This window comes from Aquarana catesbeiana, linkage group LG10 (assembly GCF_042186555.1).
Source record: "Aquarana catesbeiana isolate 2022-GZ linkage group LG10, ASM4218655v1, whole genome shotgun sequence".
Classification (NCBI taxonomy): Eukaryota; Metazoa; Chordata; class Amphibia; order Anura; family Ranidae; genus Aquarana; species Aquarana catesbeiana.
Window position 1 is genome coordinate 116438680 of NC_133333.1, and position 15531 is coordinate 116454210.

Genomic DNA, 15531 nt, shown 5'->3' on the forward strand with positions numbered 1-15531 from the left:
ACCTGCAAAAAGATGTGCATTTATTACTTTTTTTTTAAAAAAGGTGAACTTATCCTTTAAGTCAAATTTTTGAAAGATATCGCACAGTCTTTTTTCACATTTTGTTTGACATAAAGAGCACTTTTTTGTCACTGTTTTTTAAGCACATCTACAGTGTGGCTAATGTGGACCTACTTGGAGGATGTGCGCCTGCAATCATTTTTTTAAAGCTTATAACTCTTGTCAGTTTTGTTTTTGTTATTTGTGTCCCATTGGGGAGAAAAACAGGAAGTGAGAGGAAATCCATTCAAAGTGAGGGCATCCCTCACTAGTGTCCCCACTGGAAGATTTCCTATCTATTGTGGTGTAAAAAAATGCTGTAAATTAAGAATGCTTTCAGAAATAGAAGTGTTAATAGTTTATTTTTATCAATTAACAAAATAGAAAGTAAATGAACAGAAGAAAACAGAAGAGAGATCCAAATCAAATCAATATTTGAGCAGGGCCCTCTGATCCCTCCTGTATTGATTTTTATTGTAAGAGTACTGTCTGCCCCCATGTTGTAAAGCGCTGCGCAAACTGTTGGCGCTATATAAATCCTGTATAATAATAATAATAATAATAATAATAATAATAATATTTGGCGTGACCACCCTTTGCCTTTACAACAGCATTAATTCTTCTAGGTACACTTGCACACAGTTTTGAAGGAATTCAGCAGGTAGGTTGTTCCAAACATTTTGGAGAACTAGTAAGCACAGATCTTCTGCGGATGTAGGCTGTCTCAAATCCTTCTGTCTTGTCATGTAATCCCAGACAGACTCAATGATGTTGAGATCAGGGCTCTGTGGGGGCCAAACCATCACTTCCAGGACTCCTTGTTCTTCTTTACACTGAAGATAGTTCTTAATGACATTGGCTGTATGTTTGGGGTTGTTGTCCTGATGCAGAATACATTTTGGGCCGATCACACGCCTCCCTGATGGTATGGCATGATGTATAAGTATCTGCCTGTATTTCTCAGCATTGAGGACACCATTGATCCTGACCAATTCTCCAACTCCATTTGCAGAAATGTAGCCCCAAATTTGAAAGGAACCTCCACCATGCTTCACTGTTGCCTGCAGACACTTATTAATGTACCGCTCTCCAGCCCTTCGGCGAACAAACTGCCTCTTGCTACAGCCAAATATTTCAAATGTTGACTCATCAATCCAAAGTACTTGCTGCCATTTTTCTGCAACCCAGTTCCTTTGTTCCATAGTTAAGTCACTTAGCCTTGTTTCCACATCAGAGGTATGGCTTTTTGGCTGCTAATCTTCCATGAAGATTACTTCTGGTCAGACTTCTCCAGACAGTAGATTGGTGTACCTGGGTCCCACTGGTTTCTGCCAGTTCTGTGCTGATGGCAATCCTGGACATCTTCTGATGTTGAAGGGAAGTAAGCATGATGTGTATTTCATCTGTTGTATTAAGTTTCCTTGGCTGACCACTGCATCTACAATCCTCAGCATTGCCCATTTCTTTTTCTTCTTCAAAAGAGCATGAACAGCACATCTTGATGAAACCCCAGGCTGCTTTGAAATGTTTGCCTGAGAGAGACCTTGCAGATGCAGTATAACTACCTTGTGCTTTGTTACTGTGCTCAGTCTTGCCATGGTGTATGACCTTTGACATGAAACTGTCTTCCACATCCCCACCTTAAGTATCAGAGTTTGGCTATTCCTCACCCAGTTTTAAGCCTCCCACACAGCTGTTTTTGTTTGTTAATGACGTGTTAATGATGTGTTTCAACCTACATATAAAATTTATAATTATCACCTGCTTGGTATAATTGGTTGACCATACAACTGAATCTAATCCTACAAAATCCCTGACTTTGTGCAAGTGTACAAAGTGTGCAAGTGTAAGAATCGATGCTGGTTTGAAGCCAAAGGTAGGTCACAGCAAATATTGATTTGATTTAGATGTTTCTTCTGTTCACTCACTTCCCATTTTGTGAATTAATAAAAATAAACAATTAATATGCCGGTATACATAGCTCCCAACTGTCCCTGATTTCTAGGGACTGTCCCTGATTTGGAGCAATGTCCCTCTGTCCCTCATTCCTCCTCATTTGTCCCTCATTTTGGTCTGATTTATATAGATGTTTTTACAATGCACTTTTTATCTATCAAAAAGTGTTTTCCAGTGCTAAACCTTTCATCTGATTTCTAAATTGCAGCATTTGTGAATTCCAAAAGCCTATATAAAGGAATAGAAGTGGTAAAAAAAGCACTTGTGGGTTTAACCAATCTTGTTTTTTTTTTGTACAATTCTCCTTTAAGGGGGCATGGCAGGGGGTGTGTCCTATGACTGCATACTTTTGCTGATAGGTGTCCCTCATTCCCATCTCAAAAAGTTGGGAGGTATGCCGGTATATATATATTTAAAGCATTCTAACTTCACAGCATTTCTTCTCACCTGCCTAAAACATTCGCACAGTACTATACCTAAACAGATCACAGACAGCAATAAAAACATGACAGGTTCTAATCCCTCTCCTCTCCATCTTAGATAAAAAAAAAAGTTTTGCCTTTAGTTATATTTTAAATACCGTAATCTGTCCAACTGAAAATGGGATAAGTTTAAAATTCATTAACCGTATACATACTAACAACATAAACATAAAACACAAAGGTTATAATGATGAAGAGTTTAGAGGTTCTCCCATGCTGGGTTAATGCTTAATCACCTGTAGAATACAGTAGTAATACCAATAATACTGTAAATGACATAAAAAATAATATAAAAAAATCAATTACCCGGGGGGGCAGAAGGCGGAGCCTAGCGGAGCAGACATGCATTGTTAGAGCTCCACACCGCTGAGGAGAGAAGAGAAGGACAAAGCGGAGCCTGCAGGCTCAAAAGGTATCCATTTGAACCTTTTTTCCCCAGGGAACAAACTGTGAAAGTTTGGGCAGGAAATATGGTACTGGGAGGAAACCGTGGCAGAAATAAAAATCACCTCACAAAGAGCTCACAGGCACTCACTGCAGCTGAAGCAGTTCCAGTCACCTCACAATATACAGCATCAGGGCGCTCTCACAGACAGAAAATGTCACAGCAAGACTCTCCATTTGAGTCAGATACAGAACAAATCCTCTCACAAACTTCTCCACAAGACTCCTCAGCATCCCCAGTAATATTATTACAATTTGAAAAGATGCTTCATAAGGCTTTAAAACAAACCTCAGACCAAATAACAAAAAGCCTAACCAAAGAAATAAGAGAGCTGGTAAACCGCACCGCAGCCTTAGAAATAAAAATGGATGAAATTGAAATTACAACCCAAGAAAATATAACAGAATTGGAACAATTAAAAAAAGAGAATTTAATACTTCAAACTAAGCTTGAAGATTACGAAAATAGAGCCAGACGTTCAAACTTGCGCATAAGGGGAATACCTGAAACTGTGACAGACCTGCAATCTACTATTACTGCTCTATTACAAGAACTAAAGCCAGATATCCCTATTGAACGTTTAGAACTGGACAGAGTACACAGAGCCCTCACAGCCAAAAAGAAAGATGGACCCCCACGTGATATAATCACAAAATGTCATTATTACAGAACGAAAGAACAAATACTAATTGCTGCAAGAGAAAAAAAGGAACTTAATTTTCAAGGACACAATTATCAAATTTTTGCTGACCTATCCCAACTTACTATTACTAAAAGACGATCCATGAAACCCCAACTAATGGAACTGCAACGCCACAACATTATGTATCAATGGGGCTTCCCCTTTTCAGTCAGATTTAACTACCAAGGTACAATTTACAGAAGCAGATCAGCATATGAACTACAACAAACCCTTTTAAAATTAAATCTGACAGAACCCACAAGCAGCAACACTCCCACACGCAGAAGAATGGCATCATCTTCACCTTCAGGCAGCACCCAGAAAATTTCAGAACAAAATGGGAATCATCATTCTCACAAAAGAGGCCGTTATGCCACATCATCCATGGACCAAGAAGATTCAATGGACTGACATCCTAATTCCTGATATCTCTTCATTTATTATACTAAGAGATGGTTCTCTATAAAAAACCTATATTTATAACTGAATGTAACTGCATTCTGATAGTCACACACTGTGTGGGATCATGTTACATTCCAGTTATATTTCTTATTACTTCTGATTCATATAGCCTTAGAATATATAAGTGAAATAAGGAAATTCTTGTTCAGTTATATATTATCAGGTAATAACAATAGATTTATTACTTTTTAGGACAAATATGTTCAATAACCCAGAAGTAATGGAAGCTTTTTCTTTCTTTTCTTAAAACAAATATATTATTACCTAACTAGTTCCTAGAATTATGTTTTTGTTTATTCTAATCTGAAGCAATACAACCTCAATTTTATGAGTTAACATATCTAAACAGTTACATATGAATAAAATATGTAATTGTTTACTCTAAAAGGGTTAAAATCCCAAAATAATTCAAACTATCTTCATCAATACCAAAGTTATTAATAGTACCTTTCTAACTGAATTATTTAGCCTAGGGCAAGACTAACCATATACAACCACCCTGGAATAAATGATTTCAACAAAAACTATATTCTGCACTCCAATTAATGAAACATCATTTTGATGTCTTTTGACATAGCACTTCTCTCCTGTAAGCGGAAGATCCGTGTACCCCCATTAGCCCTCCTCATTCTCCCAACCATATTATGTGGGAGTGTGACGAAGGCACTTATTCCCCTGAGAGAGATATTTATTCTCTTTCACGGGTAAATTGTGATTACTTGCAAAAAATAATTTATACAATGTATCATCTAATCTCATATGTTTTTTGTTCACTCTTTACTCCAGAATTCACCTCTTCAGTCCACACAGGTTGATCTGCGCAGTCAGCTCTGCATAACAAAAAGTAAGTCAAAACTATTTGATCTATTGCCATGGCACCACTGAATATACTTTCCCTGAATGTTCAGGGAATAAATGTCCCTCAAAAAAGGACCAAAGCCTTCCGTACTTTCCATAACAAGAAGGCTCACATAGTATGCCTCCAAGAAACACACTTCACCAAAGATTCTACTCCAAAATATATTTCTCCTTTTTATCAACAAATTTACACGGCTTCTGCCTGTACCAAGCAAAGGGGAACTCTAATTGCATTTCACCGATCCACACCATTCACCTTATCATCAGAAATTAAAGACCCAGAAGGTAGATACCTGATACTCATGGGTTATATAATGGATACAGCAATCACGGTGATTTCCTACTACGCTCCTAACAAACAACCTACACCATTCCTCTCACATATATTACAAGTGATTAATACACACAAAATAGGAACAGTGATAATGTGTGGGGATTCGAACCAGGTCCTCCTCCCATTTCTAGATAAATCACCTTTTACACCATCCAAAATAACCTCTAGATTACCTTTTTCTCAACTTCTTTCCAAATACAATCTGGTAGATTCGTGGAGAGAAAGTAACCCAATGAAAAAGAAATTCACTTATTTCTCGCACCCTCATCAAACCTTCACCAGAATAGATCATATTTTTCTAACAATAGGAATGATACCAGAAATTATTGCATCAGATATAATTCCGATTCCGTGGTCTGACCATAATGCAGTATACACTACTATAGCCTCAGCCATACCAAAAGCGCATGACCCAACGTGGTACTTACCGGACATAATGCTCAAACACCCACCTACATCAGATGGCCATTGAACAAGCTTTAAAGGAATACATATCAATTAATAATACAACAGACATCTCCCCAATAACACTGTGGGAAGCTCATAAGCCTGTCTTGCGTGGTACAATACAAAGACAAATGGCACTATTTAAACGGGAACGCAAAAATCTAGCAAAAAAACTAGAACTCAATTTTAATGCAGCCTACAAATCATTTCAAGATAATCCATCTCAGAGTACAAAATCTCATCTGCAAAAATCTAGATTGGAATACGATCTATTTCTCACTGAGTCAGTTGATAAATCCCTCAAACGCTCCAAACACAATTTCTACATGAATACAAACAAACCAGGTACATATTTGGCTCGGGCATTAAATTCAACTAACAAATCTTTCAAACCAATACGTTTGAAATTATCAAAAAATGTTTACACTTGTAATCCAGTTAAAATAGTCCATAAATTTCACTCACATCTCGCAACTTTATACAAGACAAACAATGAATTTAATCCTACAGAGGCTGAATCCTTCTTCTCAAAAATAACCTTACCTGAGTTATCTCAGAATCAAAAAAACAGTTTGGATGAGCCTATAACTATAGATGAAGTTGCTAACGCCATAAAAGACCTAAAACTTAACAAAAGACCAGGCCCAGACGGCTACTCGGCTTTATACTATAAAACATTCTCAGAAATACTCTCTCCCATTCTCACTGAAACTTTTAACAAACTTCTAGATGGACATTCTTTTCGGCAAGAAACACTAATGGCAATTGTTTGTATGATCCCAAAACCCCTTTCTGATGATACTTCCTGTGTGTATTATCGGCCTATCTCTCTGTTAAACCTCGATATTAAATTATTAGCAAAAATAATAGCAAAAGGCCTCAATAGCATTATAGGAAAATTAATACATAGAGATCAAGTAGGCTTCATGTCAAATAGACAAGCAGGCGATAATATAAGCAGGGCAGTGTTATTGGCACATATTGCTAAAAAACGGAAAATCCCTTTATGTTTTCTATCTCTCGATATTAAGAGGGCATTTGACACAGTATCCTGGCAATATATGCAATATTCATTACAAAAATGGGGTTTTGGACCCCACTTTTTAACATGGATCAAAGCATTATATAATAAACCCAAAGCCTATATAAAATATGCTGGATACAAATCTGAAGCCTTTAATATCGAAAGAGGTACTTGACAGGGTTGCCCATTATCTCCCTTATTATTTGCCCTTATACTCGAACCCATGGCCCAATACATCAGAACAAACCAAACTATAACTGGCATTGAAGTAGGAGGTATTACACACAAATTATGTATATTTGCAGACGATATATTACTTTTTCTATCATCACCACAGGTCTCTGGTCCTAACTTAATACCAGCTCTTGATGGATTTGCAGCCCTATCCGGCCTTATGATTAATCCTAAGAAATGCCTAGTGCTTAATATTTCACTCACAAACATGGAATTGATCCCGGCTAGGGCTGCACTCCCATTCACATGGGCAGAAAAATCAATCCCATATCTTGGAATTCATTTAACAGCATCTCATTCTGACTTATTCTCAACCAATTATCCTCCTGTATTAAGACAGATCACAAATCTAATAAAACAATGGTCGCAACTTCCTTTATCCTGGATAGGGAAGATTAATGCAATCAAAATGACTATTCTACCCAAATTGCTTTATCTATTCAGCGTCCTCCCTATTCCAATTCCTTCCTATTTTTTGAGAATAGTACAAAAAAGAGCAACTTCGTTTATATGGGGCTCTTCTAAACCACGTATACCTATACACACACTACATCTTCCCAAAAATAAAGGAGGCCTGGGATACCCTAATTTTACTAACTACTACAGAGCAGCACACTTTGCCAGTCTGTCCAAATACCATGCAAAACAGGAAATCCCATTATGGGTATTTATAGAGGCTTCAGAAAATGACCCTCCATTAATATCAAATTTATTATGGCTTGATCCTAAAGACCGCTTTAAAATTCATAATCCCATAACTAAACACTTCTTATCTCTCTGGGATAAACTAAAAACCAAATATCAGTTACAATCTCCACACAATCCTCTCCTTTCTTTTATCAGAAATCCGGCCTTTTATCCGGCATGGATCTACCCAAATTCTTTTAAAGCTTGGACAACATCAGGCATTCAGACACTAAATGACTTCATAGCATCTAAATCATTCCTTTCATTCCCATCGCTTAGAGAAAAATATGATCTACCAAACTCTGAGATATTTAGATATCTCCAAATCAAAAATTTCTATACACCATTCCTAAAGAGGGATACACCATTATCCCAATTATCCATTTTTGAATCAATTTGTACAAAAGATCCATTTGCTAAAGGTACAATTTCATCACTTTATAATCAATTATATGGAGTAGCAAATCTTAATAGACCCTCTTACGTTCAGAGGTGGGAGGAGGACCTGGGACGAACTTTAGAAGACACGGACTGGTCTAACATATTGCTCACATCTAAGTCATCTTCACCTTGTACCCGCTAGAGTGGCAAAATATTCACCTAATACCTCAGCTCTTTGTTTTCGAGGATGCCCAGAAATAGGCACATATTTACACATATGGTAGAGGTGCCCAGTAATCCAAACCTTCTGGAAGGAAGTCTTTGTGATTGCATCTAAAATATTTAAAAAAATAATACAACCAGATCCATATTTAACTTTACTTAATCTAAAACCGGAATGGTTAACACTCTCTCAATTCAAACTTATGATCCAACTAATAACGGCTGCAAAACAAACAGTGGCCAAGGCATGGAAATCTCCTACATTGGTACTAGCAGAAACAATTCACAGAATGAATAATACAATGTCCCATGCTAAGATGGTAGCCATCGATCAAAATCAAATTCCAAAATTTGAAAAACTTTGGCATCCTTGAATAAAACAACAGTTCCTGTCAAACTTCAATGACTCTGTCCTATTGCCATGGTAACAGATTAAATGACTTACAGAGACACCCATTCTAAGGCTTCAAAGAGAACTAAAAAGAATAATAAACTGACAAGCGGGACAACCTTGTGGACCATACCTCTACCTTTCAACCCTTTTTCTTCTTTCTCTTTCCTTTTCTCCACCTTACGATTAAAGCTCATTATCAGAATTTATTTGACCTATATACACTCTACTTGTAAACAATATGTATAGTAGGTATAAATCATTTAAATACCTACAAAAGTAACTAAGGAAATGATATATATCTTTAATTTAGGTTTACGTGAACCCAATGTTTAATATTTGAAATTTCATGATATTTACCTATATAAACCCTACTGTAAAACAATGAGCTTACTTTATAGATCCTTGTAAACTTACTTTATGTATCTTTATAACATTGTATACTCAATAAACTTCTTTTGACAAGGAAAAAAAATCAATTACCCAAAATTCTCAAACAAAAATCATTAGAAATAAATAATATAAAAATAATATTATTTTTTAATGATTTTGAGTGAATTTTTGGTAATAATATTTTGTTGTTGTGCATTATTATTATTACTATTCTACAGGTGATAACTCATTAACCCTGCATGGGAAAAAAAATTATCTATGTTCCTCATCATTGTAACTTGTGAATTTTCCTTCCTTGTTCAATATTTTTTATTGAATGCTCATAAAACAATTGACATAAATCCAAAAGTACAAAAAATTATTGGTTACAAGACAGCTGCATATATAAAGCAAGCCATACATTATACAATTTTATTTCCTTCAACCACATTTTGAAAGAAAGAAAATTGCTTGATTCCCCCATCAGCACAGTCAGTGTTGATGGGGGAATCTAAAACAAAGAAAAATTCCCAGCTCAACTTACCAGCCAGCCTGCAACAAACCGGATTGTCCCGTCTAATGCCCCAGACACACGGTCGGACATTGATCGGACATTCCAACAACAAAGTCCATGGATTTTTTCCGACGGATGTTGACTCAAACTTGTTTTGCATACACACGGTCACACAAAGTTATCGGAAAATCCGATCGTTCTGAACGCGGTGAAGTAAAACACGTACGTCGGGACTATAAACGGGGCAGTAGCCAATAGCTTTTGTCTCTTAATTTATTCTGAGCATGCGTGGCACTTTGTGCGTCGGATTTGTGCACATACGATCGGAATTTCCGACAACGGATTTTGTTGTTGGAAAATTTTATAGCAAGCTCTCAAACTTTGTGTGTCGGAAATTCCAATGGAAAATGTGTGATGGAGCCCACACACGATCGGAATTTCCGACAACAAGGTCCTATCACACATTTTCCGTTGGAAAATCCAACCGTGTGTACAGGGCATAACAGTTCATGTTAAAAACAGGGGTTTGTTTGCACAGATTTGCAAATATATACGTAAGCTGCAAAGGTCGCTTCACGGCACCCTAGTATTACCTGTAGTCCAAACTCTATAAATTTTGAAAGCATCCATAGTAGGAGCACATACTGTATATAATAATGGATAGATTGAGGGCAGGTATGCCTGGAGGGAGACCACTCCTTCTTAAAGGCACAGGGGCGCACTGGACACACAGCAAATAGCACAATGGCAGTGAAGGTGTCCATTGCAACAACCTCACCAAATTACAGACAGTAAAAACAAACGACAACTGCCCCAACCTACTGTATAACTGGCCTTAACAGCAAGGAGCACATGGAAGGGTGACACATCTTAAACAAAAAAAAAGGAAATTCCCAGCTCAACTTACCAGCTAGCCTGAAACAAACTGAATTCTCATGTCTAAATATCTAATAATATATAGACTGCGAGCAGCTATGCCTGGAGGGTGTCTACTCCTCCTTAAAGGCTCCTTAAATCTATCTATTATTATATATTGTATGTGCTCCTACTATAGAGGCTCTTAAAATTTATAGAGTTAGGACTGCAGATAATACTAGGGTGCCTGGGGTAGATTGCAGTTTATGCTTTGGTATTAAATCAGATCGCTTGTATGAGAATTTGGTTGGACTCATTTCTGGGACCATTGTGTTTCACCTCCTAATTCTTTTCATTTTATGTCTGGTCTGATCAGCTTGTATGTCTTTGTTTGTTGTGTATTGGTCCATTTTGTATCTGCTCAGTTTTTATCTCTGCCCTTTCCTCCACTACGCCTCAATTCAACAACCTCAGAGGGTGTATAAGGAAGCCTACTTCCTGAAGAGATTGATGGTACATTGTATGACATCCTGAGTAATCATGTCTGCATCTCAGCTCCTATATTTACATTACTCATTTTGCTGTTACCATATTTAGATTTGCCATTCTGCCTCTGCTTCGTCTCCTACCCTGTGTATTCAGGCCTGGCATCTCAACTTGTTTATCAATTGTTTTTCTGGATTTATATTACTTTTTATGTATTATGTCCTTCACTGTTACCGTGGCCTGATTCTTGAGATCATGCCTCGAACCCTGTCTAGATTAAGCTCTACTGCAACTCGTTACAACTTTTATCCTGGGTATTAACTCTGCCCTGATTTTGTTTGTTTATGGGTTATGCTTTGTTTTGCCCCACTTTCATGTACTTTTTGTCTTGTATTGAACTGCATGAGGTTTTCATTTTTTGTAGTATGCTGATATCTAGTGGAGGTTTTGGGCCACTGCAGCTTGTTTACTAATGTGATTTTGGCATCTTCTTCTGTCCTCCCTTCTTTTTCAGGACTAGTTATCTTGGTCCTGGGTGGAGCCACGCACACACGCTACCACACATGCGCAAAGGCCATTTTGTTCTCTGGAGGTAGTTCAGTTTCTGTAATTTTTCATGTCTATTTGTGATCTACCCATTTGCGTGTAATTTTATATATTAAATTGATTTTAACACGCAGTAATACAGTACACTACGTGGAGTATCCTTTCATTTTATGCCTCCACTATAGATTCTAACCCTGTTTGGGAACCTGGGTCACAACGAGACTATATCAGCTAATGAGGCTATTGAGTGCCATATTCCCTAAGGTGTTTGCTACCTGGAGGTTTAGAGGATGGTTTGTATAACCTGGGACGATGGCTGTGATGTTGTAAATAAAGTGCACATAGACCACTCTTATTAAGGGGGTCACACATGTTCCACTAAGCGCAGCATGAGCTTGGTTGGTGACACTTTGACTTTCCTGTGATTTCCAGCTTCCATCACGGCATGTGGGACTATTATCCTGATTAGCTGTTTGAATCCTTCTCACTTTGGACTTTTTTAGTTGCTTCCTTCTCCATAATTGGAGTCACACATTTATTAATTTCTTCACTCATTATTGTGTCATTTTTGGTTATTAATTGTTCACTAATTATCCATTAATTGTCTATTTAAGAGCTGCACTGTTTGTAATTGAAGCTTGGTCTTAGTTAGACCCTCCCCAATTCTTCCATGTTCCTTCAGTCAATGTGAGTTATTTACAGAGACAGGGTTAGGAAAGACATTGGGGGTTATTTACGAAAGGCAAATCCAGTTTGCACTGCAAGTGCACTTGAAAGTGCACTGAAAGTGCACTTGGAAGTGCAGTCACTCTAAATCTAAGGGGTAGATCTGAAATGAGTGTAAGCTCTGTTGATTTTATTATCCAATCATGTGCAAGCTAAAAATGCTATTTTTTATTTTCCTTGCATGTCCCCCTCGGATCTACAGGGACTTTACTTCCAAGTGCACTTGCAGTGCAAAGTGGATTTTCCTTTAGTAAATAACCCCCATATTGTCTTCTTACACTTCAAAAGACTGCAAAATTATCCTCTGTACTGCAATAGTTAATGTAGAATTGAATTGGATTCAACTTATGTGTTTTATTGAACGGTTAAGCAGTCTGTAGATGGTGCCATGTCAGCAGGTGACCATACTGTCTGGACAGACTGGGTCTAAAGAGATATGGCAACACATGAAGTGGCATTTGAAATAGGACATGCTTCACCCTATTGATTGTGTAATTTTACATGGAGTGTGCTCCCCTTCCTCACCTGTGTGCATCTTATGTGCTTCCCCACTCAGGGACACAAAATGAAAGAATTGGGCCTAGTGGATTGTCAACCTCGATTTCACCCCATTTTTTTTATACAAATTTAACTTAATTTATAGTATATAAAAAAATTAGGAATTTTGGTTGGTCTGATGGATTCTGATTCTGTCTCATTTATTTCAGGGTGAGAGCTGAGAGTGGATGCAATTGCTGCTGAACTGAGTGAGGCACAGCTGATTACAAGAATGGTAACTGACATTTTGAATAATGAAGTAGTCTTACATTTGCAAAAGACTTTCAATAAGGGCTTTTAAACATTTTATCTACAACAGCAAACTGCAAGCTTTTAGCCCACCCTCTTACATTACCCTTATTCGGGATAATGTCACCCACTTTGTGGGTGGACAGTTAATATGATTTATCATGGCCAATTCTGTTTGATTTACAGGCTTTTGAAAAACTCAGTTATTGGGTATTGTCACCCATTCTGTGGGTAGACAGTGGCTCATGTGATTTAGGATCGTCAATTCTATTTGATTTATGGTGCTCGAGACCTGCAAACTAAGATTGCTGGTTATACAATGTATATAACTTCAATTGAGCGTTTGTATACTATTTTGAAGGGTGACTTCCATAGTTAAATTGTTCGTTACCCCAGCATTTCATATTCCTGATATGTGCCTGCTGTACCATGTACTTGTATGAAAAAGTATCCTGTTCTCTTTGTATTGCTTCCTTTGTGTGAAATACTTGGTGTTCTGTTCAGTGTACTGCTATTTCTCCTCCCCCAGCTCTTATGCAGCTAAGAATAGAGGGAAAAGAGAGCATGTGATGTCTTATAAAAAAAAAAATTAAAAAGGAAATAAAGAAAGGCATTTATAATGTTTTTTATACCTGCTGTATACATAAGCATGCTTTGCCTTTTATTTCAATTTTAAACAGAATGGATGGGTTGTTTTAAAAGATAATGGTTTACAATCCCTTTAACTGATTTTTATAAACTGCTCACCAAATGAGACTGCAGGAATTATTTTTGTCTCACCACAATGCAAAGCATCACAGCAGAGACATGTGTACACCCCCATCCAATGCCCCGCCATCGCAAGTGTAAACTAAGTCTAAAAGTGCCATCTATGTGAGTTGCAGCTGATAAGATGATGTGACTATTTAATCCCACAGCAACTGGGATACGTTGGCTTTACAATTAAGCATTTGTATGTGTAGCACAACAAATCATACAATTTGTTAGCCATATGCCTAATTTTCAATAAAGACACTGTGACTTGACAGTTCTGTGTGTGGATTGGTATTTTCTTCAATGTGTTAACAATCCCAAGCTTTGATCTTGCATTGAAACCAAAGTAAGAGGGAGGTTGGCATTCCACGCAGTAGCAGTACTTTGATTTGAATATGTGGAGATTGCGTCCATACTCAACTTACTGACCCCAGATGTTATTGTGAGACAACAGCAACGAACAAAGGGACTTTACTAGTTTATTCAAGATGGAGATACAGCACATGGCGGTTTTGTCAAGCAGCAGATGTTTTAGGGCACAAGAGACAATTCTCTCACAAATCTCATCTACTCAAATTCTACAGGTACAATATGTTAAAACCACCTGCTATTGATTATCGGAATGACATGAAAAATGCCTTTTTAAAAGTTGCACAGAATGTTAATCAAGTAGATGAAAAAATAGGATGTAACAATCCTCGATGAATAAAAAATTGTACGGAGGATACCACATGGGCAAAGAAAAATAAAATTTCCCTTATTTCAATATTATGAGAGTGTTAAACTGGATTGGATCAAGACTTTTCACTGATTTACATAATGATTAAATATAAACAAACTAAATTGGATAAAACAGTCAGAAATTTAACATAGTTAGGTTTTTGAGCCTATTAGGCAGCGGCCCTCAAACTGCGGCACTTTGCTTACTTTTAAAATGTTCTTCTGGCACTATTCATTCCTCTAACATCAACAATGGGGCACTATTCTACCCACTGACACCAGCAGTGGGCACTGTTCCTCTCACTGATGTCAACAATGGGACATTATTTGTCCCACTGATACCAACATTGGCCATTATTGCTCCCACTGACACCAGCGATGAGGCTCAGTTTCTCCTCCCACTAATCACAGGTGCTAGGCCCTTTTTTACTTCCACTGTTCACCAACTCTAGGGCATTTTTTATTTCCACTGACCAATGAGTCTGACCATTGTTTGGCCACAGGCCACAGTTTATCCCCCTAAGATTTGAAGAACAGTAAACTGGCCCTTTGTTTAGAAAGTCTGAGAACCTCTGTTTTAGGGGCAGACCCAAGTTTAGCAAATTAGAAGTTGAACAATAAATTGAAGCATATGAAAATTAGATCCTTGCTACTAAAGCTGTCAATAGATAGTTCGATCTCAGCCAAGATTCGATCCATCTATGTGCAGGCTTATTGTACCCAAGTTGATCCATTTGGGACTTGGGTACAACCAGCATGCCGGATTTCTAGCATGTGATTACTGCCAGTGGCTATAGCTGCTAGCAGTAATCACTGTGTTCTCTCGGCAGTGATGGCTCCCATCCCCCCCCCCAACCCCCCCGGAGAGAACACAATAGCTCTGGCTCTGTGGAAGGGATTCCCCCATCAACCATAACTGTCTTGATGGGGGAAGTGAAGGATTTTCTTTCCTGTGATCCATGGAATTTTGCACAGAATTTAATCAGAATGTGATATTGACTGTTTATACTTTTTATATATCATTGTGTTTAAACAGGAAACATGTAAAATCTAAATCATGGGGATAGTCTATATCTAAGGCCCTTTTCACATGGGACGGCCTCTACTTAGAGTCTGCCTGCTCAGCGGG

At 37.7% G+C, this 15531-nt stretch overlaps 1 protein-coding gene across 14 annotated transcripts in view; it reads right to left on the reverse strand.

Annotated features, from left to right (window-relative positions):
- Window positions 1-15531, reverse strand: part of PHLDB1 (pleckstrin homology like domain family B member 1) — a 196293-nt gene that overhangs the window by 152180 nt on the left and 28582 nt on the right. The gene's annotated exons all lie outside the window — the stretch shown is intronic.